Raw genomic sequence first — 27,807 nt, 5'->3', positions numbered from 1 at the left:
TTTCATAACTATTGGAAAGGAAGTTTGTATACATAGAGAGCATCTAGAATTTGCCCGTTTCTGTTAAAAAAAAAAAATCCTTCCTGACTGTAAATCCCGTGCTCTGCAAATAATTTTTCGGTCTAAGAAGACCAATAACTCGCATTTTCCTACCCCACTGCCTACTGTGCTTTTGAAGCTCTCAGCAACGGGAGGGGGAAAGTGCATCTGGGAGGGAGGAGATGAAAAATGGATGCAAACACACGTATTTATTTAGTAAACAAGCCCATCAGCTTCTAAATTTTAAAATTCACCACGAGCGGATACAGGCATAGGCTTCATTTAAAAAAAAATGTACAGCATTCCCCTCAAAGCGATTTGGTAATTGCAGGAAGGGGAGAGAGCAACATTCCACCCAGGTGCACGGGACAGCACACCTGCGAGTTTGGAAACAAAGTCTGAGCTGTTAAACCTGAGGAGCCATGAAGCAACCCTTGGACCGGGCTGTGAAAGGGAGAGTGGCAGGGGAAGGACACAGACAGCAGCTAGGCCCCTTCTTTCCAGGGGACTCCAAGGTTATCTTGCCACCTTTTTCCTCTCCCCCATCTCCTCACTAACATTTATGGAACACTCATAATATGCCAAGCACTGCACTCGGGGATTTGTGAATCTTGCCTCACTCAAGCTTCACAACATTCTGAGGTGGGCACTGTTATTATCTCCAGCACTGAGGCCCAGAGAGTTTAGATGGCTTGCCCATGCAGGTCACGCCCTAGCAAGTCACCAGGACGCGAGGCTAGGCTGAGCTCACTCTAGAGCTGGTTCTCTCCCGACAGCAGCCAGAAATTTTCTCCTTAGGCCTCTTCTTGTGGATCCTGTTAAGATGCAGATGTTCTCCTGAACAATCTCATGAAGAGAGGGCCCAGGCACAGCACAGAAAACGGCTGAGGGGCAGGGGTGTTGCCAGCAAGATGCTTCCTAATTTTCCTTCTCTCACTTCCTTCAAGTGCTACTTACGATGGCTTCTGCCATGGCTCTCAGGCATCTTTTATTTATGAGACCCACCAGGTTTCAATGAGGCAGGCAGAGCGGGGAGGGGATGGGGATTAAAAGCAATGTTGTTCTTTCGTCTCCCTTTGTAACCTCCAAGCTACAAAAAAGGGCAAGTTTCATGCAGAATGAAGCAACTGTCAACATATTTCTTACTTTTTATGAACTGGTAAGTTTGACCCCCACTTAAAAAATGTAGTTGACCCTAGAAAAGCCCAATTTACGAGGCTCTGGTACTTGTATTCTTTTTTTCAGAGCGCTTTGAAGAAGGTTTAGATACAAACAGTATGCACACAGGAAGGTGTTACAAAACATCCTTGAATAGATTTTCTGTGACTGTAATTTGATTTGATCGGCTCTAGCTGTTTTGCTGAAAACGACTCTCATCTTAAAACCTGGTAATATTTATATCTTGCACACTTTTTTGTCTAGAACCCTCTCCCCTGTCCTGTGTGTACTGAAGTTAGACTCTCCTTGCATAGGGGAAGCTACAGGAACCTAAGGATGGGGAGCAGGTGAGGGCGCTGGGAAGAAAATGACCTCGCCAGAGCATGATCGGCCATGGGACAGGGGAGCCTGGAGAGTACGTAGGGATGGAAAAAACACAAGCTGGAGAAAGTAAGAAGGAGAAACTTGGGAGAAGGGATTAATTCAATCAAGAGTAGCAGAAAGAGGAAGAACAACTGGGGGAAAAGTTGACTTAGTCAGGGGCCCGGGGAGAAACATGAATTCATGCAACACTGGGTGTGGGAACAGGGAGGGTTGAGCAATAGCTCCGGTATCAGGTGGCTGTGAGGAGAGCACTGGGGACTAAATGTGGAATTCAGCCAGAAAGGACCTTGTTTCCCTTAAGGGACTGGGGCGAGGAGGTGGGGGGAGCCTAGGTGGCCTGGAGCTAGATCATGGTACATTGAGAAAGGCAAAACAGGTTGGACTTGTCCCTGAAATGTCCTGACTTGGAAAATGTGCACTCCCCAATTTCTCCCACTGGAGGAACCTGTGCTTCCTAATTGGCTGACAGGGAGGGCTCCAATGTGAGTGACAGGGAATGGGAAATCTAGATAAGTGTAAGGAACAGCATTTGAGCCCTCAGGTCAAAGTCTAAAGTGGAATCTGCCCTCAAATGCTTTGTGCTTGCCAAACTCACTTTTTCCCTTGGGAGAAATAAACATAAGGGATGGAAACCATAATTTTTGATACCTACCAGTCCGTAATTAGCTTAGGTAGGCATCAGTACTCTAACCTAGCAAACAGTTCCAACCCCTGGGTTCTATCAGATGATTTCAAGGGATCTTTGGTGTGTGGAAAAGAAACCCCTCCAATGATCACGTGAGCACTGATGTCCACATTTTCATGTGTAGCACATTCAGGGCTTGGGATTCCATACCTCAAAGAATGTACAATGGGCCTCCACACTCAAAGGGTAGGAAGCCATTACTTTATTATCATTAGTCCATGTAGTTGAACAGTACTTTTTATTCCAGGGCTTCTCCATACCTATTCAGTCTTATCCAATGTGAGATAGGTAATGTTTTTCCTATTTTGTAAGAGAGAAAATAAATACAAATCAAAGTTTAGGTTTCCTTAATATGAGTTTGAATAACTACATTTAATTCAATCAGGTCTTGCTACTCCTTTCATTCATCCAACGAATATGTACTGAGCACCACCTTCTTTGGGCCAGCATTCTGTGAAGGGCTGGGAATATACAAAACGGAACTAAGACAGGGTTCCTACATTCATGGAGTATACAGTCCCAAATGGGAGACAGGCATGAAATAGATAAATTCACACATAATTATTTAATATTAAATAGTTAATCTCAAAAATGTGTAATTGCAATTGTGATAAATGATATAAAAGTTAGATTCAAGTGTTATAAGAATGTATAACAGAAGAAGGTAACCTAGTCTTGGGGTCTGGCAAAGCCTCTCTGAAGAAGAGACATTTGCACATCAGTTGTCAGACTCAAGAGTTGGGGCCACAGATGTAGAAAGTAGTGAGCACATGTTGATGGAATTGCCAAGTCCAGCACTACAGAGCTGGAGCCCAGTTTGGCACAATCCTCTTCCTACAACTCTGTCTTGGCTTTATCTTCCTCTCTTCCCTGCGATCTTTTGCCTATGCTGCTACCAGCCATCGCCCTTTCCCCTCATGTGAGCACAGCTCACGTGAGTCTCTATCTTTCATCTTTGAAAATGAGTCAACAGAGGCAGGAATTTTGTTGCATAAAAATCTTTTCATCTTGGAAATGTGTGTGTGTGTCTTGTAGATATGAGATGATAATGATAATATTTAAGAAACATTGCCTTAGGGATTGCCACTTCTCATACACTGCCACCAAATTGAAATCACCTGGGTGCTCCTTTTTGCCAACTTGTCTTTTGAATCCTAAGGAATTGAATCTAGAATTTTTGCAATGGTTAGGGAGTGAGGAGTAGAGATTTTTGTGCAAACAATTTTGCCACTCAAGATAATACCCTTGAGGTTCATCCAAGTTATTGTTCATTCCTTTTTATTGTAGCACAGTTTGTTTAACTGTTCACCTATCAGAGGACATTTTGGTTGTTTCTGTTTTTTTGCTATTACAAATGAATCTGCTATAAACATTCATGTATGAGATTTTGTGTGGACATAAGTTTTCATTTCTCTGGGATAAATGCCCAGGAGTGTAATTGCTGGGTCCTCTGGTAATTGCATGTTTAGTTTTATAAGAAACTGCCAGGGTTTTCCAGAGTGGCTGTAGCATTTCACATTCCCACCAGCAATGTCTGAAAGATCCGGTTTCTCTACATTCTCACCACCATTGGTATTGTCACTTTTTTATTTCAGCTGTTCAAATAAGTATGTAGTGATATCTCATTGTGGTATAATTTGCATTTCTCTAATGATTAATGATGGTGAACATCTTTTCATGTCTTTACCATCCATATTTCCTCTTTCGTGAAATCTGTCTTCATGTCCTTTACCCATTTTCTAATTGGATTTTTTTTTTTACTGTTGAGTTTTTAAAAGTTCTCCATCTGTTCTAGATCTGAGTCTTTTGTCAGATGTGTGGTTTGCAAATATTTTCTCCTATTCTATATCTTGTCTTTTCATCCTACTTTGTGGAGCAACAGTTTTGTTTTGATCAGTTTGATCAGGCCCAATTTATTGCCTTTTCCTTTTATGCATTGTTTTTGGTATCAAGTTTAAGAACTTTTTGCCTAAGCCCTAGATCCTGAAGATTTTCTCTTGTTTATTTTTTAAAGTTTTATAGTTTTTTACATTTAAGTCCATGATCCATTTTGAGTTAATTCTTATATGAAGTATGAGACTTAGATTGAGGTTTGTGATGGTTAATTTTATGTGTCAACTTGGTTAGGCCACAGTACCCAGATATTTGGTGAAATATTAATACATCTGGATGTTGCTGTGAAAGTATTTTTTAGATGAGATTAACCTTTAAATCAGTAGGCTTTGAGTAAAGTAGATCACCTTCCACAATGTGGGTGGGCCTTATCCAATCAGTTGAAAACCTTAAGAAAATCACTGACCTTCCCTGAGGAAGAGGGAATTCTGCCAGAAGACTGCCTTAAAACTGAAGCTGCAACATCAATTCTTCCCTGTTAAACCTGTGTATCAATTTGGGGAGAACTGACATCTTTACTATGCTGAGGCTTCAAATCCATAAACATGGTATGCTTCTCTATTTAGATATTCTTTGATTTCTTTCATCAGCATTTTGTAGTTTTTGACATACAAGTCTTATGCATATTTTGTTAGATATGCACCTAAGTCTTTTTATTAGCAATTATAAATGATATTGTACTTTTAATTTTGGTGTCCATGTCTTTATTGTTAGTATATAGAAATACAATTGATTCGTGTATGCTTATGTTATATCCTGTGACCTTGCTGAACTCACTTACTAGTTCTAGGAGTTTTAAAAAATAGTTTCTTTGTGATTCTCTATATAGACCAGCATGTCATCTGAAAATAGGGAAAGTTTCATTTCTTCTTTTTTAATCTTTATGCCTTTTATTTCCTTTTCTGGCCTTTTTTTTACTAGCTAGAATGTCCAGCACTATGATAAATAAGAGCAGTGAAAGAGGACACCCTTGCCTTCTTCCTAATCTTAGGATGAAAGCATTCAGTTTTTCACCATTAAGTATAATGTTAGCTGTACGTTTTTTTTTTTTTTTTTTTGGTAGTTGCACTTTATGAAGTTGAGGACCTTCCTCTTTATTCCTTGTTTTTCTTTTCTTTTCTTTCTTTCTTTTTTTTTTTTTGTTTTTTGTAAAGACGGGGTCTCGCTCATGTTCAGGCTGGTCTTGAACTCCCGAGCTCAAGAGATCCTCCCACCTCAGCCTTCCAGAGTGCTAGGATTACAGGCGTGAACTACCGTGCCTGGTCTATTCCTTGTTTGTTGAGATTTTATCATGAATAGATTTTGAATTTTCTCAAATGCTTTTTCTGCATCAATTGATATAATCATGTGATTTTTCTTCTTTAGCCTATTAATATTGTGGTTCACACTGACTTTTTAAAAAACATTGAACTAGACTTACATACCTGGAATAAACCTCACTTGGTCGTAGTGTGTAATTGCTTTATATTGCTAAATTCTATTTGCTAACATTTTGTTATAAATTTTTACATTGATATTCATGAGTAATGTTGGTCTATAGTTTTCTTGTGCTGTCTTTGTCTGGTTTGGGTAACAGTAATATTAGTTTCATAAAGTGAACTGGGGAATATTTCCTCTGCTTCTATTTTTTGGAAGAGATTATGTAGAATTGGCATTACTTTTTCTTTAAATATTTGGTAGAATTCTCCAGTGAAACCATCTGGGCCTAGAGATTTCTGTTTAGGGAGTTTTTAAGTTATAGCTTTAATTTCCTTAATAGTTATAGAGCTATTAACTATATTTATATTGAGTGAGTTGTGGTAGTTTGTATTTTTCAAGGAGTTGGTCCATTTCATCTAAATTGTTAAATTTGTGTGTGTAGACTTGTTGTTTTGATGTCTGCAGGGTCTGCAGTGATATCCCCTGTTTCGTTCCTGATATTGATAATTTGTTTCTCTTTTTGGACATTCTTGCTAGATGTCTGTCAATTTTATTGATCTTTTACAAAGGAACAGCTTTTTTTTTTTTTTTTTTGAGACAGAGTCTCGCTCTGTTGCCCGGGCTACAGTGAGTGCCATGGCGTCAGCCTAGCTCACAGCAACCTCAAACTCCTGGGCTTAAGCGATCCTACTGCCTCAGCCTCCCAAGTAGCTGGGACTACAGGCATGTGCCACCATGCCCGGCTAATTTTTTCTATGTATATTTTAGTTTGCCAGATAATTTCTTTCTATTTTTAGTAGAGAAGAGGTCTCACTCTTGCTCAGGCTGGTCTCGAACTCCTGACCTCAAGCGATCCACCCGCCTCGGCCTCCCAGAGTGCTAGGATTACAGGTGTGAGCCACCGCACCCGGCCAAGGAACAGCTTTTTGTTTCATCAATTTCTTTATTGTTTTCTTCATTTCAATTTCATTGATTTCTGATCTTATCTTTATTATTTCCTTCCTTCTGCTTGCTTTGTGTTTATTTTGCTCTTATTTTTCTAGGTTCTTTTTTTTTTTTTTTTTTTTTTTGAGACAGCGTCTCGCTTTGTTGCTCAGGCTAGAGTGAGTGCCGTGGCATCAGCCTAGCTCACAGCAACCTCAAACTCCTGGGCTTAAGCGATCCTACCGCCTCAGCCTCCCGAGTAGCTGGGACTACAGGCATGTGCCACCATGCCCGGCTATTTTTTTCTATATATATTTTAGTTGGCCAGATAATTTCTTTCTATATTTAGTAGAGACGGGGTCTCACTCTTGCTCAGGCTGGTCTCGAACTCCTGACCTTGAGAAATCCACCCGCCTCGGCCTCCCAGAGTGCTAGGATTACAGGCGTGAGCCACTGCGCCCGGCCTTTTCTAGGTTCTTGAGGTGGGAGCTTATTGATTTGAGACCTTTACTCTTTTCTAATGTATGATTTAGTGATATAAATTTTCCTCTCAGCATGGCTTTTACTGTGTCCCACAAATTTTGACATATTGTGTTTTTATTTTCAATTCAGTTCAATGTATTTTTAAAATTTCTCCTGAGACTTATTCTTTAACCCATAGATTTAGAAGTATGTTATTTAGTTTCTAAGTGTTTGAATTTTTTCCTGTTATCTTTCTGTTATAAATTTCTAATTTGATTCTATTATAGTCAGAGAACATACTATGTACCGTTGCAATTCTTCTAAATTTGTTGAGGTTTGTTTTATAGCTCAGAAAGTGGTATATCTTGGCCCATGTTCTATGAGTACTTGAAAAGAATGTGTATTCTGCTGGTGTTGGATGGAGTATTCTATAAATGTTGGTTTATATCCTGTTAGTTGATGGTATTGTTGATTTCTTCTATATCTTTGCTAATTTTCTGTGTAGTTGTTCTATCAATTGTTGAGGGAGAGATATTGAAATCTTCAACTATAATTGTGGATATGTGGATTTTCTTCTTTCAGTTTTATCAGCTTTTGCTTCACATATTTTGCTTCACAAACAGCTCTGTTTTTTGATGCATGCACATTTAAGTTTGCCGTGTCTTCTTGGTGGATTGAGCTTTTATTATTATTTAATGTCCTTCTCTATCTCTGGTAATCTTCTTTCTCTGAAGTCTATCTGATATTAATATAGACACTCATGCTTTTTTCTGACAATGCTTGCATAATATATATCTTTCCATGCTTTTACTTTCAACCTTTCTATATTATTATATTTAAGGTGATTTTCTTGTAGAGTGCATATCATTGGGTCATTTTTTCTTATCCAGTCTGCCCATCTCTGTCTTCTATTTGGTGTATTTAGACCTTTTACATTTAAGGTAATTATTGATATGTTAGCATCTGAGCCTCCCATTTTATTTTTAATTTTCTGTTTTCTTTTTCCTGCTTTCCTATAAGTACTTGAAAAATTTTGGGAATACTGTATCTGATTTATCTGTAGTGGTTTTAAATGTATATCTTTATATAGATTTTTAGTGCTTGCTCTAGGTATTACATTGTGTTTGTAATATAGTCACAGTCTACCGGTAGTGTTATTTTACCAGTTTCAGTGAAGTGTAGAACGCTTATCTCTGGTGTGTTTTTTTTTTGTTTGTTTGTTTTTGAGACAGAGTTTCACTCTGTCGCCCAGGCTAGAATGCCATGGCATCAGCCTAGCTCACAGCAACCTCAAACTCCTGGGCTCAAGCGATCCTCCTGCCTCAGCCTCCCGGGTGGTCGGGACTACAGGCGTGAACCATCCACCATGCCCGGCTAATTTTTTTTATTTTTAGTAGAGACAGGGTCTCACTCTTGCTCAAGTTGGTCACTAACTCCTCACCTCAAGCGATCCTCCTGCCTCAGCCTCCCACAGTGCTAGGATTACAGGCATGAGCCACCGTGCCCAGCCTCTTTCTTCCTTTTTGATGTTCCAAGATTTCTTTTATTTCTGTTTTGTTTATAGAACTTCCTTTAGCTATTCTTTTAGAGTAGGTCCGATGGAGACATAGTCTCTTAATTTTCCTTCATCTGAGAATGTCTTGATTTCCCTTTCATTCCTGAAGGAATTTTTGTGGGATATAGGATTTAGTTCTTTTCTTTCAGTACTTGAAAAATGTGCTATTTCCTTCTGGCCTACATGGCTTCTGATGAGAAATCTGCTGTCATTCAAGTCACTGTTTCCCTCTTAAATCATTGTTTTTCTCTGTCTGCTTTCAAGATTTTTTGTCTTTAGTTTTCAGAAGTTTGACTATGAGATGTTTTAGAATTCTTTGGGTTTGTCATGGTTGGGGTTCTCTCAGCTGTTTGATCTGTAGGTTTATGTTTTTTTGCCAAATTTGGAAAATTTTCAGCCATTATTCCTTCCAATATTTTTTAGCCACACTCTCTTTCTCCTCTCATTCTAGGACTCCAATGACACAAATGTTATATCTTTTGTAATAGTTCCACAGACTCTGTTCATCTTTTCCAGTCTATTTGCTGTGTAATTTCTATTGTTATATATTCAAGCTCACTGATTATTTCCTTTGTCCCTTCCATTCTGTTGTTCAGCCCATCCACTGAGATTTTCATTTTGGTTATTGTGTTTTTCAGTTCTAAAATTTCCATTTGGTTCTTTATGTCTTCTTATTTGCTTGATGAGACTTTCTAATTCTTCGCTGAGACTTTCTGTTCTTTTTCTTTGTTTCAAGCATGCTTGTAATTTCTCATTGAAGCATTTTTATCGTAGCTATTTCAAAATCTTTGTCAGATAATTCTAACATCTCAGTCATGTTAGTGTTGACATATGTTGATTGTCTTTGTCATTCAGTTTGAGATTTTTGTAGTTCTTGGTATGATGAATGATTTTCAATTGAATACAGTTCATTTTGGATATTATGTTATGAGATCCTGCATCTTATTTAAACCTTTTGTTTTAGCTGATTTTTTGTGACATTGCTTTAGTAGGGAAAAGGGGAGGTGTTGCCTTTTTACTGCCAGATTGGGATGAAAGTTCAGGCTCCCCACTCAGCCTTTGCTGGCATAGTTGGGGGTAAGGGAGGTCATAGTTTTTCCTGTGGTGTTTGGCTATAGTAGAGCAGCAATTGTCTAAAAGTTTTCTGTCTTTCTAGGCTGCCCCTTTCCTGGTCCTTTGGCTAGAGAGAGTAGGCTTTTGTTGGGGCTTTTAAAAATAAATCTGCTTCTGTTGATGTTTTTCTGAATTGCTAATTTCTCCAGCAAACAGTCTGGAGTATTTGAGGCAAAAACAAAGCCCAGGGAACTCACTTCTATGTCATTCTTTATGTCTCGAGATCCTTAGCTAGTATGTCTTCTTCTCTCCACCTTTCTTGGTCTTCTTATGTTTGTCTTGTATATAATGTCCAGGGTTTTTAAATGTGGGAAAAGGATATTCACTCCATCCTCCTGAAAGCAGAAGTTCCCAATTGACTTTAGGATCCCACTTCTCTGATTAGTTATTAAATCTCATCATTTATCTCTGAAGGCATGGTGCTTAAAACTCACATTTTAATATACTGTCTATGTTGAGTGAGTGGATCATGCTCATGTAGCTTTGAGATGTTGAGGCAGAACCATAGATAAAAGTGTCCCCAGAGCTCCTCAGCTGCTGAGCTGGTGACAGATTCCTTGAGTCTATACCACTCTTTAACTAATAAGTCTTCAATATGGGCCCAGAACTGCACTGGGAGTTTAAGAGGCTATGAAGAAAGTTGTGGCCTCGATTCTCAGGGTATTTAATATCTAGTTGGGAAGACAAGAAAAATTAATTTACTGTCTCCGGGCTTAGCATATATATAGACACTCAACACATGCTCGTTGCATGAATGAATGATTCTGGATAGATGCTAATTGCCCCTGAATGACAAGTGCTAAACTGAATTGTGTGATGCAGACTAGAAGTGCTATATGAAGCCAGGAGAGAGGCAGCAGTGTGGGCTGAGGTAGTGAAGAAGGGTTTTCTTAAGGAGGAGGTTGAGTTGTCTCGTTGGTAGAGTAGGATCTGGAGGTATTTTTTGAAGGAAAAATGAACAGGACTTATTAACAGACTGTGTGTGTGGGATGAAAGAGAGTAAAAAGCCAGAGTTTGGTTCAGATCCTGGTTGATGGGGAGATGAGGGGAATATTGAATTTGATCTTTTACCTGATTAGCTTGAGCTGTTAGTAAAACCTCCAAGCACAAGTGCACAGTAAGTATTTGGAATATCTGAAGCTGAGGGAAAGATTATACTAGAAAAACCCATCATTTCAACTGAGAGTCTCCAGAAGATATAGGACCTAGTCCCAACTTTGTAGCCAATAAACAATGTGATCTAAGGCAATTCATAATTCCTCCCTGGGCTTTGGTTTTCTTATCTATGAAATGGGATGCATTGGTAGATGATTTTTTATGAGATAACTTTTGGATCAGCATAGTATCTGGTATTTGGAAGGAGCCCTTTACTTGGAATATTTTCCTTCCAGCTCTCAAGGTCTAGGATTGTGTGATTTCTTTGAAATGTGAACAGTCCTTAATATATCTGCCTTCTATGGCTGGGTTTTTACTTAGTAGTTTTTTTTCCCAGCAGAGCCCACCAGTTTATATTATGTGAAGCTAAGAAGGGGAGGGAGGACTGTACGTGTTGTGTCTCAATCTTTTCAGACTTCTCAAGTTTTTCTCTCTTTTGAGCATTTGCAGTTTTCATGCTTGAATCAGAAAAGCCTCCATTTTGGCTGACTCCAGCCCTCCACTCTGGGGAGTATAATGGGCAGGTAGCCATTAGTACACAGGAAGGGAGGGAGGGCTTTGTGGTATCTTAAAGCCATTTGATTTTATTTATTTCCAGTTTGCTCTACATTTGTTCCACAGATCTGGACAGTTTAAAAAGGGGTGGGGATGAAAATTAACTAAGACTAGAGAAAAGGATGAACACATTTGCCTTTCAATATTAAAGTGGGACTCAGATCGCTAACCTGAAAAGATTTCTTGGCTTTATTTCATCTTTCTAAAAACTGAGCCCTGCCATAACTGTCCACATAGCATATGAAGAGTTGACTTTGGTTGAAGAAACAGTTCTACATCTTGTTACTAGTATTTTATACTGTCAGCCCTCTGTCTATCATGAATAGTATTTAAGTAGTTATTTATTTCAAATTAAAAAATATCTTTTAGATTTTAAAGATAAGCTCATTACAAAAATAAGAAAATGAAAATCACTCATAATCCCCAAACATAGAGATAATCATTGTTAATATTTCTATTTATTTCCTTCTAGTCTTCTTTTTTCTACATATACACACAATCATACTGTATGTTCTTTTGTATATCCTCCCTTCCCTCTCTTAATTTAGGTTGTGAGCATTTCTCTGTCATTAAACATTTTTCTAAACATGATTTTAAATAACTACATAGCATTTCATAGTATAAATGTTAACGTATAGGATTTCATAATATGGATGATTTAAGTTGTTTTCACTTTTTCTCTATTTTGAATGATGCTACAATGAATTTGCTAGTTTTTATATTTTCATGCATCTCTATTTTTTTAAAGAATAAATCTTTAGAAAGAGAATTACTGGGTAAAAGGATAAGAACATTGTTAAGGGTTTGGCACATTTTGCCAAGTTGCCCTGTGGGAGAGTTGTACCAATTTGCATTCCCATTAATGTTTGAGAATGCCTGACTCACCGCATTAACACAGAGTACTTTACCATCATGTATACATGACACTATTTTGGATAATTTCAATTCAAATGGCATTTGCTGAGCACCTACTATGTGTAGGGTACTGTGCTAGGCATTAGACTTTTGTTGTGCAGTGTAAGTGCTAGACAGATAACACATATACAAAGATGTGAAAAAATGCAAGTGAAATATAACAACACATAAATCTGTATGGTCAGGGCTGACATCATTCAGTCTTTAAATGGCTATTCATTGAAGACACTGGGCTAGCTAATTAAAAAAATCATTTAGATCTTGTAAGCACTTAAAGCAGAATGCATTAATATGAATTTTGCAAACAACAGAGATTCAGTTGTGATCATTTATACTCTATTTCCTGATGTAAATTGAAGCAGGAATGGAAAGGAATATTACAATCCACATCTTTTTAAAAAGCAAAAAATACCCATTTGCATGAAAGGATAATTTCTGCTTTTGTCAGTTCTCTTTAGAAAGTTAACCTGTTGGTTATCAGAGAAAGGGGACACAACACACAGAAAGCTAACCTCCTTCTGGCAGCTGGGGATAATTTGTCAGTCTCCTTTGAAATGTGGCTTTGTGCTCACTGGAGAAGGCAGCTGGAACAGAAAAAGCATGACAGACAAAAGCTGAAATCCACATGAAGAAAGATCTTTTTCCCAAAAATTACTGCCTGAGCTAGCAATGGTCAGAACAGAAAGTACATGTATATCTTCCCAGCAACAAACATGTCTGGTACTAGAGAAGGCCCCCTATGCCACAGGGGGCATTTGGAATAGCTGTAGTCCTGAATAGGGCTGCTGGATAGCATTTAAACAAGTCTTTTCACCCCCATGAAAAATTACACCCTCAAATTCAATCTAACACTGAGCCTAAAAAAATGAAAGTGTCATGTTTTTAAATCAGTTAAAAGCATTTACTATTCTGAAAAAGAAGACCTACTTAATATATAGTGAATGATGGTACAAGAAATAGAAGTTTAAGTGTATGATTTCCGGCCGGGCGCGGTGGCTCACGCCTGTAATCCTAGCACTCTGGGAGGCCGAGGTGGGCGGATCGCTTGAGCTCAGGAGTTCGAGACCAGCCTGAGCAAGAGCGAGACCCCATCTCTACTAAAAAAAAATAGAAAGAAATTATATGGACAGCTAAAATATATAGAAAAAAAAATTAGCCGGGCATGGTGGCGCATGCCTGTAGTCCCAGCTACTCGGGAGGCTGAGGCAGGAGGATTGCTTAAGCCCAGGAGTTTGAGGTTGCTGTGAGCTTGGCTGACGCCACGGCACTCACTCTAGCCAGGGCAACAGAGCGAGACTCTGTCTCAAAAAAAAAAAAAAAAAAAAAAAAAAAAAGTGTATGATTTCCAGTTAAAAAGCAACCAATGGAATAACTAAAAATAATCCTATCAAACTGGAAACAACCCAAATGGCCATCAACTGGGGAATGGACGAACTGTGGCACACCCATGCAATGGAATACTACTCAGCAATACAAAGGAATGAACGAGTGATACTTGAATCTCAAAATAGTTATCCTGAGTGAAAAAAGGCAGTCTAAAAAGGTTACATGCTGTAGATTCCATTCCTATAACATTCCAGAAAAGGCAAAATTGTGGGAACATAAAACAGATCAGTGGTTGTCAGGGTTTGGGGGTAAAGGGAGGAGTTGATTACAAAGGGCAGTATGAGGGAATTTTGGGAGGTGATGGAACTGTACTACATTATGATTGTGGTGGTGGTTATATAACTTTATGTATTTGCCTAAACTCAGAACTGTACAACAAAAAAGTAAATTTTACTGTATGCTATTTTAAAAAGTGAATTAGAAAATCTCATGAAAATAATACTATTGAACAAGAGGAGGTGGAAGAATGAGACGCAGCTGGGAATAATGTGAAGTGAGCTAAATTCTCCATTTTTATAACAGAGAGTTAAGGGATAAGGTCCAAAATGGATAAATCAAGAATAGGAGCAGAGGTATGTTATTTAGAGATACAGACATAACCACCAGTTGAATTGAAAACAGAACCTATTAAAAATGGTTGCCTCTGAGGAGTGGGACTGGGGGTGGGGAGGGGTGGAGCAGAGAACTATTGTTTTTTTATTACCAGGTCTTCTGTATTGATATTTTTAAACCACGCTCGTGTATTACTTTGATTTAAAAATAAAGGTAGTAGAAAATGCACAGGACTGCGAATCAAGAAACCTGATCTCTAACCCTGATTTTGTGCTCATTGAGCAAATCCCTTCTCTTCTCTGGGCCTTGGTTTCTACATCTGTATGATAGAGGGGTTGGACTACATGATCTTTTCATACCTAAAGAAAATCATAAAGTTAGATTATTTGTGTATCCACAACAATTCTTTGTTGAATGCAAAGCTAAGAAATGGGCATTTTTATTTTTAAAGCTGTAAGAGACTAAGTCATCAAATTCACCAGTCTCTTTTGAACCACTGAAGAAACCAAGACACAGACTGGTTAAAAGACTTGCTTAGAATGATGATTAATCAGCAACAGAGCTAGGACTCGAGCTCAAGGCTTCTTGTGGCTCTTGCCTTTGCACCACACAGCTTCTCCCAGGCCTAATGGAATCAGTCCCGGGCACCAGGGCTGACAAAAATTCCCTGGGATGACACCAGGGGTGTAATTCACATGCCGACATGGTTTCATTGGCCTGGGAGATGAGTCAGAATTTTGGAAGTGGTCCCTGACATAAGCATGTATGACACAATACCATAGGCATCTCGAAGTTGGTCAAGGCTATGTAAATTCCAATTTTGGGGCTTCATTCCCTAATAGCTGACCAATAGTCTGCTGTTGGCAGCTGCTGCTAGCCTACTGACTTCCTCTTTTGTGTGATAGGAATCCTACCACTCTGAAATGCCACCATTCTCATTCTGATGTATTAATAAAATAATTGGTTTATCCATTTTTTTCCTTGTTACTCCTTCTCTCTAGAACCACTAAGCTTGTGCTATGTTTCACTGAAATCTATCAAGTATAACAGAAGATCCGTCCACTTGAAAACTTTTATCAGCTACTGTCAAATTATAATAAAAAGATACCTTGGTATGATTTAGCAATCCTCCTAGAAAGAGAGTTGAAATAGACCACTGACTTTGACTAAACCATCTTCCTAGGGAAGACTTTCCATGTTGACCAGCAAGCAGGCTAAAAGCTTGTGCATTTTGCCAACCATTCCCTCCCCCCTTTGCTGGGGCCTGAAGGCTTGATTGCCCCTCATCACAAAGGTTTGAGGTTTACAGAATAAGGACACCATTATGTGGGGCTATCATTCTTCCTCAGTGGAAACAACACTGCCCTTTGTAAGCTTCCAGCTAACTTCAAAGGGTGTGGCTATCTTTCTGTGCTCCAAGGGAAGCTTCCTTGGGAAACATTGCTCACAGTGCCTTTCCAGTTCTAGAATCTTCTTCAGCTGACAGTGAGTTAGAGCAGGAATTTTCAGGCAGCCCCCCATTGATACGCTGTCTACCTTAGAAGCCAGCTTGTCTTTTTTTAAAACCTCCTCGGAAAACATTTGTTTGCCAACTTTTGTGCTCCACTTCCATCACTGCTCCCACTCAAGCCTGGCTCTCTGCCCAGTTCTGAATCCTGCTTTACCTACTGCCTGGCATTCACTTCACAACAGCTGGCCCAGGGATCTCAAGTACTTAGCCTCAGCTGCCAGCTTAGGGAAGGAGAGGCCCCTGTAGTTGAGCCTGTGACAAAGACAGCATTTGTTCCCACACCGGTATTCTCAACGTCAACAGCAGTGACAGGCTCCAAAGGGGATCATGCCCAGTCACTGCCCACTTGATGAGAACTCCACAAGCCCAGGGATGTTCATACATCCAGCTTTGACTCTCCCCACAATGCTGTGAGGTGACTAGAAAGCAGTCATATGATTCCCATTTTACAGTGGAGAAAGGCAAATGCCCAGAGACTAGGGGATTCATCCAAGGGAATGCTGATCATTTTGTTCAAAACAAGAATCAGGGTAGCTGGGTCTGAGAAATGTTGGTTTCTGTGATTTGCCTATTTGTTTATGTGAAAAGTCCTATGAGCTGGCTTGCTCATCATGGAGTGACCATAGTGGTGCCACCCCAAGTGATGGATGATAGAGAGGAGGTTGCTGTGAGGGTAGAGGTGGCTCAGTGCACTGCAGGGGCATGGCAAAGAGACACTGTGCCCAAGACCATATCTCCCAGGGAGCTGGGTGGCATTCCTGTCTTCCTTCCACCAATAAACATTGACTGTGGGCAGGGCGCGGTGGCTCATGCCTGTAATCCTAGCACTCTGGGAGGCCAAGGAGGGAGGATCATTTGAGCTCAGGAGTTTGAGACCAGCCTGAGCAAGAGTGAGACCCCGTCTCTACTAAAAAAATAGAAAGAAATGATCTGGACAACTAAAAATATATAGAAAAAATTAGCCGGGCATGGTGGCACATGCCTGTCGTCCCAGCTACTTGGGAGGATGAGGCAGGAGGATCGCTTGAGCCCAGGAGTTTGAGGTTGCTGTGAGCTAGACTGACGCCATGGCACTCTAGCCCGGGCAACAGAGCCAGACTCTGCCTCAAAAAAAAAAAAAAAAAAGAAAAAAAAGAATCCCCCCCCCAAAAAAAATCGTTGACTGTGCCAGGCACTGAAATGATGGAGATGACTCAGATTTGCCCTTGTCCTCAGGGTGTTCATAGTTGGATGAGGGCATCACTAGTCTCAGTGGTGACTGAGGGCTACATAAAGAGTCCTCCCTCAGACTTGAGGAAGTTCATGCTTCTCCCTGGGCTGGCCAATAGAAAATGACATTTGTGTGGTTTTTCTAACTGTAATGATGGGTGTGCACTGAATGACTCACTGGGATTCTCTTCCTTGACAGTAGGATTCATTTGTCACTAATCTGGCCAGACTACTCATAATAATGTTTAAAAATATAGTTTCAATAGGCCTCATTTGAGTTGATTTTGAGTTTATAAAAAGGGAGATTATAGAAGTAATTTGCCAAAATGAGGAACACAAAGGGAAGGAGGAGAGACACCTGATCCATGTCCTATTTGCCTTTTAGAGCAGTGGTCCCCAACCTTTTTGGCATCAGGGACCGGTTTCATGGAAGATAATTTTTCCATGGACTAGGGGTGGGGGTTGGTCTTAGGATGATTCAAGCACATTACATTTATTGTGTGGTCAAACGTCTCTGCTAATAATAACCTGTATTTGCAGCCACTCCCCAGTGCTAGCATCACCGCCTCAGCTCCACCTCAGATCATCAGGCATTAGATTCTCTCTTTTTTTTTTTTCTTTTTTGAGACAGGTTCTCACTTTCTTGCCTAGGCTAGAGTGCCTTGCCATCAGCCTAGCTCACAGCAACCTCAAACTCCTGGGCTCAAGCGATCCTCCTGCCTCAGCCTCCCGGGTGGCTGGGACTACAGGCATGTGCCACCATGCCTGGCTAATTTTTTCTATTTTTAGTTGTTTGGCTAATTTCTTTCTATTTTTAGTAGAGACAGGGTCTCGCTCTTGCTCAGGCTGGTCTCGAACTCCTGAGCTCAAGCAGTCCTCCCGCCTCAGCCTCCCAGAGTGCTAGGATTACAGGCGTGAACCACCGTGCCTGGCCCAGGCATTAGATTCTCATAAGGAGCATGCAACCTGGATCCCTTGCATGTGCAGTTTACTGTAGGATTCGTGCTCCTATGAGAATCTAATGCCGCTGCTGATCTGACAGGAGGCAGAGCTTATGTGGTGATGCAAGTGATGGGGAGAGGCTGTAAATACAGATGTAGGTTTCACTTGCTTGCCCACTGTGCACCTCCTGCTGTGTGGCCCAGTTCCTAACAGGCCATGGACCCGTCTGCAGGCGGGGACCGAAATTTTAAAGAACATGACATTCTTTTGGCCACATACATGCAAATCTACAAGAAAGGTGATGTTGTAGATATCAAGGGAATGGGCACTGTTCAGAAAGGAATGCCCCACAAATGTTACTACAGCAAAACTGGAAGACTCTACAGTGTGACCCAGAATGCTGTTGGCATTGTTGTAAACAAACAAGTTAAGGGCCTGATTTTTGCCAAGAGAATGAATGTGCATATTGAGCATATTAAGCACACTGAGAGCCGAGATAGCTTCCTGAATCACGGGAAGGAAAATGATCAGAAAAAGAAAGAAGCCAAAGAGAAAGGTGCCTGGGTTCAACTGAAGCCCCAGCCTGCTCCACCCAGAGCAGCACACTTTGTGAGAACCAAAAGAAAGGAACCTGAGCTGCTGGAACATATCCCTGTGAATTCATGGCATAATAGGTATAAAAAATAAAAGAAAATAAAAGACTTGTGGACTATTTTTAAAAAAAGGAGATTATCCTGGGTGGGCCTGAGTTAATCAGGTGAAAGGTATTAGAAGAGTGACTGGGCCTTTTCTGAAGAGAGACAGCATTTCCTTCTGGCCTTGAAGAAAAAAATGAGCAGGTTTTGAAGAGAGGGGAAGCCTCTAGGAGCTGAGGGCCTCAGCACTATAGCAGCAAGGAACTGAATTCTTCCAATAACCTAAACAAGCTTGCAAGAGGACCCCTAGCCCCAAATAAGAATGCAGCCTAGACAACACCTGGACTGTAGCCTTGTGACACCCTGGGCAGAGGACCCAGCTTAGCCATGCTCAGACTCTGAGCCATGGAATCTGAGATAATAAATGTGTATTATTGTAAGCTGCAAAAAATATATATACACACAAAGGCTGTCTGGAAGGTATCCAGCCATTGTTAATGTAACTAGAATGGTTACATGCCTGGATACTTGTGGACAGCCTATATATATATATATATATATATATATATATATATGATTGTATTTTTGTTGTTGAGTTTTTCTTTACAACAGTAAGAGTGGTGCCATTCTCTGGTTCCTCGATAAGTTAAATACAGAATTACCATATGACTCAGCAATTCCATTCCTAGGTATATATCCAAGAGAACTGAAAATAGGTATTCTAACAAAAACTTGTACATGGATGTTCAGCAGCTCTATTCACAATAGCCAGAAGGTAGAAACGATCCAAATGTCCATCAACTGACGAATGGATAAGCAAAATGTGGCCTATCCATACAATGGAATATTACTCAGCCATAAAAAGGAATGAAGGACTGATACATGTTACAACGTGGATGAACCTTAAAACATTATGCTAAGTGAAAGAAGCCAGTTACAAAAAGACAAATACTGTATGATTCCAGTTACATGGAATCCATATCCAGCATATGCACATCCACAGAGATGGAAAACAGATTGGTGGTTACGTAAGTCTGGGTGGAGGGAAGAATGGGGAGTGACTACTTAATGGGTACTGGATTTCCTTTTGGGATGATGAAAATGTTCTGGAACTAGATAGTGGTGATGGCTGCACAACACTGTGAATGTGCTTTATAACACTGAATTGTATACTTTTAAAATGGTTAAAAGGGTAAAGTTTATTGTGTGCATTTTACCACACTAAAAATGTGGTGCCATTCTTTCTGTGGATAATGTCATTGTCATCTCTCATCATGCCTGCTGGAACACACACACATGCACATGCATACATTTTGCTTTGATAACTCCTACTTATTCATCATGACTCATTTTCCTCAGGGAAGCCATCTCACCCCTCTCTCTCAAGGTCATGATCCCCTGTTGTATTTGTTCACATAGCTCTTTGTACTTCTCCTTCATGAGTACCACATAGTGACTGCAATGAAATCATTATTTATATTTGTTCAATGCCTGACTTTCCCACTAGACTGTAAGCTGCATGAAGGCAGGGATCATGTCTACCTTGGTCACTGCCTAGAAGAGTGCCTGGCACACAGCAGGCACTCAATAATTATTTGTGCAGTTGTCTTTTTTCTTAAAAAAGAATGAATAAAGTATATTTTCTAATGCAACTCTGAAAGCCATCTGAGAAGCATAAACCATTCTTTTCTAACACTTTCAAAATGTAAGTAATCAGTTGAAGTAATGTCTTAGTCTTCTCAGGCTGCCACAACAAAAACATACACAACACACATTTATTTCTGATACTTCCAAAGACTGGGAAGTCCAAGATCAAGGTGCTGGCCAATTTGGTTCCCAGTGAAGGCCCTCTTCCTGCCTCACATGGCCTTTCCTTGGTGCATGTGTGAGGAGAGAGAGAGTGTGGTCTCCAATCTCTTTTTCTTATAAGGGCACTGATCTCCTAATGGGGGCCCCATCCTCATGACCTCATCTAAATCTAATCACCTCCCAAAGGCCCTACCTACCTCCAAATACACTGGGAGTTAGGGCTCCAGTGTATAAATTTTGAAGAGACACAATTCAGTCCATAGCAGCCAGTATGCATTAAGTAGACATTGTGCGTCAACAGAAGGGATCATATTTGTGGGCAAGATGTTAATGTTGATGCTTTCACTCTATCTTGCCCCCCTCAACCCACCAATGGTGCCTATTCACCTTTGGCTCCTGCACCTCCTAAAATCTCTTCTCTGCCATAATTTTCCTTGGGTTCCAGTATCATCTCAAAGCTTCCAGGAAACTAGAGAACAGTTTTTCTTGGTCTCTTGTTTTGACTAGTAATATTAATATTAAGTCCCCCCAGGAATCCTTGACAATATCAAGGGTCACTCTTGCCACTCTTGCCATGCCCTCTGCTCAGCCCAGACACTTGCTGTTTGCTTTTCACTTACATGAAGATAAGGGAATTTTGTGCTGGATGACACAGCAACCCAAGCAGACTTCACAGTACCAAAGCTAGTTGTAGGGGACAGGCTGGGGTACCAACAGGTAGGACAGTGGCAGGCTGGAGTTTCTGAACTGATGTGACTGCAACAGCCAGTAATCCTGGCCTCATGTAAACAAATTTATATGAAATAATCCATGTTGAGATGCCTGACACATTTTAAGCACTCAATAAATGTTAATTATTATATTTTTATGACAAAGGTATTTTATGCATACCTTGAAATCATGTTCTTGAATAATATTTAGGGATATAGGAAAATTATTAAGTGAAAGGAGATGACAAAGAATGTGTACAATATCATCCCATTTTTACAAAAATGCAATATAAGAGGATATTGTATAGTAATTTAAAAGTCAGGATCTGAAGTTAGGTCTATATAAATCTGTGCATTGTTACTTACTAGCTGTGTGACCTAGAGAAAGTTACTAAACCTCTCTGAGCCTCAGTTTCTTTAACTGTAAAATGGAGACTATACACACACGTATATGTTTTGCAGTGATATGCTTACATATTTAGGAAATTCAAGGGGCGTGAGTGAATTTTCATTTTACATCAGAATTAATGAGAGTTCAGTACAGTAGTTAGATGCACAGTAAACACACAGAAATGAAAACTTTCCTGTATGCCAGTGATAACCAGCTAAAAAATATCATGATAAAAAGATACCAGACACAAGACAGGTGTAGCTTTCATGCAAAGAGTTGGTTGTCCCCTCTGCCCAACTCTAGGTCACACTTGGCCCCCTGGGCTTAGAAGCAGCTCCACTGGTGCCACAGTTTCCCAGGCCTATTAGCCTTTGGCCCTTGGTCTTCTCCCACTCTGGGCTCAAGCCCAGTTTAAGGGACTGGCTGTCACACTCCACGCCAGCACCTCATTGTACTTGTTCTTTCCCCAGCCAAGATACAATTGCTCCAATAACAAACTAGTCTGCAGAAATACTGCTCTGCCTCCCATGTAGACAACTTTGTGTATCTTCTTCCACACAAAGCCATTTTGCTTCTTAAACCACATTTTAATTTTACTAGAGAGTATTTGCTTTAAATTGGCAGAGAGAACACTCTTAAGTAGTTCTCCAGCGGAAGTTTTGTATGGTCATTAAGATTATGGGTCCACTTATAAGTGGGAGCTAAACGAGGGGTATACATGGTCATGAAGTGGTGTAATAGACATTGAAAACTAAGAAGGGGGGTGGTAGTGGGGTGAGGGATAAAAATCTACCTGTCGGGTACAATGTACACTGTTCTGGTGACGGGTACACTGAAAGCCCTGACTTCAGCATGATACAATTCATCCATGTAACAAAACACACTTGTACCCCCTAAATCTGCAGTCCCCATCCCCAAGCCATGTACCAGTACTGCTCTGTGGCCTGTTAGGAACCAGGCTGTACAGCAGGAAGTTAGCGGTGGGCCAGTGAACCTTCATCTGTATTTACAGCTACTCCCCATCGCCCGCCATCCCCTCCACCCCCCAGTCCGGTCCCTGGTGCCAAAAAGGTTGGGGACTGCTGCCCTAAATCTATTGAAATAAAAAATGATTATGGGTTCAAACCCCAGCTCTCCACTTACTAGCTACCGTAAGTCCCTAAACCTCTCTCTTTCCATCACTTTACTCATTTGTAAAATGGAGAACAATAATGTCACCTCACTTTTAGCGATGTTGTGAAGATTAAATGAGAGTATGGATGTAAACGGTTTAGCGTAGTGCCAGGCACATAAGAAACACTCAATATATAGAAGCTGCTGTCATTAAAACAGGAAGATTGTCCTAAACGAATATCAAAGGTTTCATCTCTTGTAAGCTAAAAACTGCTTGCAGCAATTAAACAAGGTTTCCCCCTCCCTAGCTTCTATGCTTCTATCCAATAAAGTTTCAAAAATGTCAGCTTATTGGTTTTAGCCAGAGGCTCCCAAACAATTGCATAGATGTTTGTATATAAGGAAATATATCTATATAGAAACATACATAAAGAAATACTTGATCTCCACACAATCCTCTATAAGGCCTGGAGCCACAGGGCTCTATTCATCCAGCAAAGACAATTCAAATGTAACAAAGTCATTTTTATATTCCTTTAAAGTTTGTAAAAACAAAATCCTCTTTTTCCAGCTAGCATGAATGTATGGTACCTTGGCCCTGCCCTGCCCCCAAGCTGGAGGAGCTGAACCTGTGCTGAATCCAGCCTCTGTGAGCAACCTTGGTCAAGTGCATGGCCCCCCAGGGCCTCCCAGGGACCCACCATCCCATCTGCAGTCGGGGGTGTATGAGGATTGGGCCAGGCATGGGCCTCTCCGGCACACGTAGCAGGTGGAGATGGTGCCTCAGAGCCTCAGAGAATTCTCCACGTGAAGCCACCTCGTGCATATTTCCAAGACAAATGCTCAAATCTGAGAAATGCTTAGGACAAACTCAGGAACTGAATCCTGAGCCCCTTTTGCAGACCTCCCTTTTGTATCTTTCAAGCTGAAACGTCCACAGAATCAGTTCACCAAAAGACCAGTTCCGTGACCAACCTCTGCAGCCTCACAAGACCTGTTACATCAAGTAGAACCCCAGGCAGAGGCTGAGGAGGGGGCCTGTGGAAGTGTTTTGTCACCCCACACCCCAAAGCCTCTCCAGGATGTAGGGCACTAACTCACACAGAAGTTAGAGCAGTTTCAATGTCAAAGGACCTTCTGTGCCTCCCTTGGTGAAGAGCCATTTTGCAACAGGGAGTTACCTCTCGGGGTCTCTCCTTTGCAAGTTATCTTGCTTGTTTTTCTTCAACAGAGCACATGCTCCTGTATGAAAGAGGCATCTCTCATGCAAGAGAAATAAAAAGACCAGAAATGGACTTGCTCCTTACGGAGAGAAAAGTCCCTGTGTTACTCTAGGCAAAGGCTGCTGAGACCAGAGATCTCTTTCATCCTTCCCTTTTCTTTGTTTCCATGGCCTCATCCTAGCCCAGACTCTGACACTGACAGCTAGATTCTTATTCCTGGCCCCCAGCTGGACTCTCCTACTCCATTCCCTTTTCTTGCCACTCTATTGCCACACCTTGCTGCTCCTCACCACCTACCAGATCGAGTCCAGACTGCTTCATTTGTTTGGGCGATGGAGGCCTTCTGTAACCTCTTTAACCAGAATTCCCACTGTTTCCCAAAGCTACCCCCTGGTTGACCACTGTGTAAGTCCCTCCGTTCCCCCAGCATGCTCATCCCAGCCTCTATGCTCCTGCTTGTCTGCTTGCCACAGTTCCCTGCTTCCCTTTGCCTCCACCCCAGGGCACCCTTCCTTTAGGAAGCCTTCCTTAGATCCCCCATCCAACCTATATCTTCCCTTCTCTAAAGTGTCACAGCCCTTAGCTGTACCAGACCATCCAGTGTCTAGTAATTTTTGCTGTCTTATGATTTTTACTTTCACATATTCTTTTTTTAAATTTGTTTTTTATTGTATATATATTTAAGGTATACAATATGATGTTTTGATATACATACATAGTAAAATAATTACTATAGTCAAGCAAATTAGTATATCCATCACCTCACATAGGTACCTTTTTTGTGGTGAGATCACCTAAAATCTACTCTCTTGGCAAATTCCCAGCATACAATACAATATTATTAACTATAGTCCTCATGCTGTACATCATCAGCTGTCTAAAGTTATTCATCCTACATAATTGCAGCTTTGCATCCTTTGACCTACATCTCCCCATTTCCTGCATTCCTTTTTTTTTTTTTAAGATTCTACATATAAGTGAGATCATGCAGTATTTTTCTTTCTATGTCTGGATTATTTCACTTAGTATAATGTCCTCTGGGTTCATCCATGTTGTTGCGAATGGCAGGACCACCTTCTCCTTTAAGGCTGAATAATATTCCATACATATACACACATACATACATACCACAAATTCTTTATCCATTCCTCTGTTTATGGACACTTAGGTTTTTTCTGTATCTTGGCTATTGTTAATAATGCTGCAATAAATATGGGAGGGCAGATACCTGCTGATTTTATTTCCTTTGGGTATATATCTAGAAAACGAATTGTTGGGTCATATGCTCATTCTATTTTCAATTTTTTGAGAAACCTCTATACTGCTTTACATAATGGCTGTACCAATTTACATCTCTACCAATAGTATACAGGGGTTCCTCTTTCTCCACATCCTTGCCAACACTTGTTATCTTTTGACTTTTTGACAATAGCTATCCTAACAGGTGTAGATGATATCTCACTGTGGTTTTGATTTGGATTTCCCTGATGATTAGTGATGTTGAGCACCTTTTCATATACCTGTTGGCCATTTGTATGACTTCTTTAGAGAAATGTCTATTATGGTCCTTTGCCCTTTTAAAAATCATGTTGTTTATTGATTTATTTTGCTATTGAGTTGTATGAATTTCTTACATATTTTGGATATTAACTCCTTATCAGGTATAAGACTTGCAAATAACCCCTTATCAGATATAAGATTCAACAGATTGTTCCCTTTACTATACAGAAGCTTTTTAGTTTGATATAGTCTGACATGTTTATTTTTGCTTTTATTGCCTGAACTTTTGGTGTGATATCCAAAATATCATTGCCAAGGGTAATGCCAAGGAGCTTTCCTGGTATGTTTTCCTCTAGGAGTTTTATGGTTTCAGGCTTTATGTTTAGGTGTTTAATCAATTTTGAGTTGAGTTTTGTGTATGATATAAGATGAGTGTCTAATTTCATTAATCTTCATGTGGATATTCAGTTTTCCCATCACCATTTATTGAAGATACTATCCTTTCCCCATTGTGTCTTGGTACCCTTGTTGAAAATGAGTTGACTGTATATGCTTGGGTTTATTTCTGGGCTCTCTGTTCTGTTCCATTGGTCTATGTGGTCTATATTTTTATGCCAGCACCATATTGTTTTGATTACTATAGCTTTGTAATATAATTTGAAATCAGGAAGTGTGATGCTTCCAACTTTGTTTTTCTTTCTCAGGATTGCTTTGGCTATTTGGAGTATTTTGTGGTTCCCTGTGAATTTTAGAATTATTTTTTCTATTTCTGTAAAAAATGTCATTGGAATTTTGGTGAAGATTGCGTTGAATCTGAATATCACTTTAAGTAATATGGACATTTTAACAATATTAATTCTTCCAATTCATGAACATGGGATATCTTTCCATTTATTTGTGTCTTCTTCAAATTATTTCATCAATGTTTTTGGTTTTCAGTGTACAGATCTTTCACCTTCTTGGTTAAATTTATTCCTAAATAGCTTATTATTTTTGATGTTATGTAAATTGGGTTTTTTTTTTTTCATATAGTTTGTTGCTAATGTCAAGAAACATCACTGATTTTGGGGTGTTGATTTTGTATCCTGAAAATATCCTGAATTTATTTATTAGTTCTAACGGGTGTTTTTTTTTTGGGGGGGGGAGGTAGTCTTTAGGGTTTTCTACATCTAGGATCATGTCATCTGTAAAAGGATAATTTTACTACTTCCTTTCTGATTTGGATGCCTTTTATTTCTTTTTCTTCTGTGATTGCTCTTGCTAGTACTTCCAGTACTGTGTCGAACAGCAGTGGTGATCCTTGCCTTGTACCAGATCCTAGGGGAAAAGCTTTCAGTTTACCCCATTGATTAGGATATTAGCTGTGGACTTTTCATAAATGGCCTTTACTGTGTTGAGGTAAGTTCCTTCTATACTTAATTTGTTGAGTTTTTATGAAGAGAGGATGTTGAACTTTGTCAAATGCTTTTTCTGCATCTTTTGAGATGATCAGATGGTTTTTTTAAATTAATTTTTAATTTTTTTAATTTTTTTTTTTTTGAGACAGAGTCTTACTCTGTTGCCTGGGTGAGTGCCGCAGCATCAGCCTAGCTCACAGCAACCTCAAACTCCTGGACTCAAGCAATCCTCCTGCCTCAGCCTCCCAAGTAGCTGGGACTACAGGCATGCACCACCATGCCTGGCTGATTTTTTCTATATATATTTCAGTTGGCCAGATAATTTCTTTCTATTTTTAGTAGAGATAGGGTCTCGCTCTTGCTCAGGCTGGTCTCGAACTCCTGAGCTCAAAGGATCTGCCTGCCTCGGCGTGAGCCACCAGGCCCGGCCAATCAGGTGGTTTTTATCTTTCATTTTGTTAATGAATGTGGTGTATGATAGTGACTGTTTTGCATATGTTAAACCAACCTTACATCCCAGGGATAAATCCCACTTGGCCATGATATATAATCTTTTAAATGTGTTGTCATGTGATTCTTGATACCCCAACCTGACTATATAAGCCTCACCATATGCCCATCTCTGTGCTATATTCAGTTGTACTCAATAAACCCAATATTCAAAAACTAACACCCAATAAACATTTTTTGCTAACACACTAACTTTACTTGTTTGCAAACCACTGCATTTTCACAAAGTGCTCAAAACCTCCAGACTTGTTTATATCATTGCTACAATAATTGGCCTCTCCAACACCTGCTCTGCTCACCTCATATGGCTGTTTTGAGGATCAAATAGGAACAGGGGTGGGAAAGCCCTTTGGACACTGTTACTACCGGGCCAAAGTGCTGACTGGAAGTTTTGAGCTGATTTGACTGTACCAATTGCTCTGGCCTTCTGTAAACATAGCCTAAAACCCTCCATAGAATTTTTAGATTCAGTAGTCAAACATGGTTTCAGGGCTTCTCAACAGCTTTTAGCAGAGGACAAGTGTTGAACAGGCCAAACTCTATGCTTTGATAAAGTGACAAAGGTCCAACTAGTTTCATTCCCATTCCCACGGATGAACCCTAAGTATGGCCCTGGGCAGCAAGGTAACCCCCAGACAGAACTACCCATGTCTTCAGAAAAGA

General features: G+C 40.1%; 1 protein-coding gene across 2 annotated transcripts in view; it reads right to left on the bottom strand.

The window, feature by feature from the left end:
- PLAC1 (placenta enriched 1) overlaps window positions 1–27,807 on the bottom strand; it is an 81,592-nt gene that overhangs the window by 18,431 nt on the left and 35,354 nt on the right. Inside the window, exon 2 of one of the 2 annotated variants that reach the window (XM_069464078.1) lies at window positions 12,770–12,841. The exons of the other annotated variant lie outside the window; for it this stretch is intronic. The gene's annotated coding sequence lies outside the window, so the exon portion shown is untranslated. The remainder of the gene's footprint in view (window positions 1–12,769; window positions 12,842–27,807) is intronic. 2 annotated transcript variants of the gene reach the window in all.

This window comes from Eulemur rufifrons, chromosome 30, assembly GCF_041146395.1.
Source record: "Eulemur rufifrons isolate Redbay chromosome 30, OSU_ERuf_1, whole genome shotgun sequence".
In the NCBI taxonomy this organism is placed as follows: domain Eukaryota; kingdom Metazoa; phylum Chordata; class Mammalia; order Primates; family Lemuridae; genus Eulemur; species Eulemur rufifrons.
Note: the sequence above shows the minus strand (reverse complement) of the source record. Positions and strands in the feature narration are given on the sequence as shown.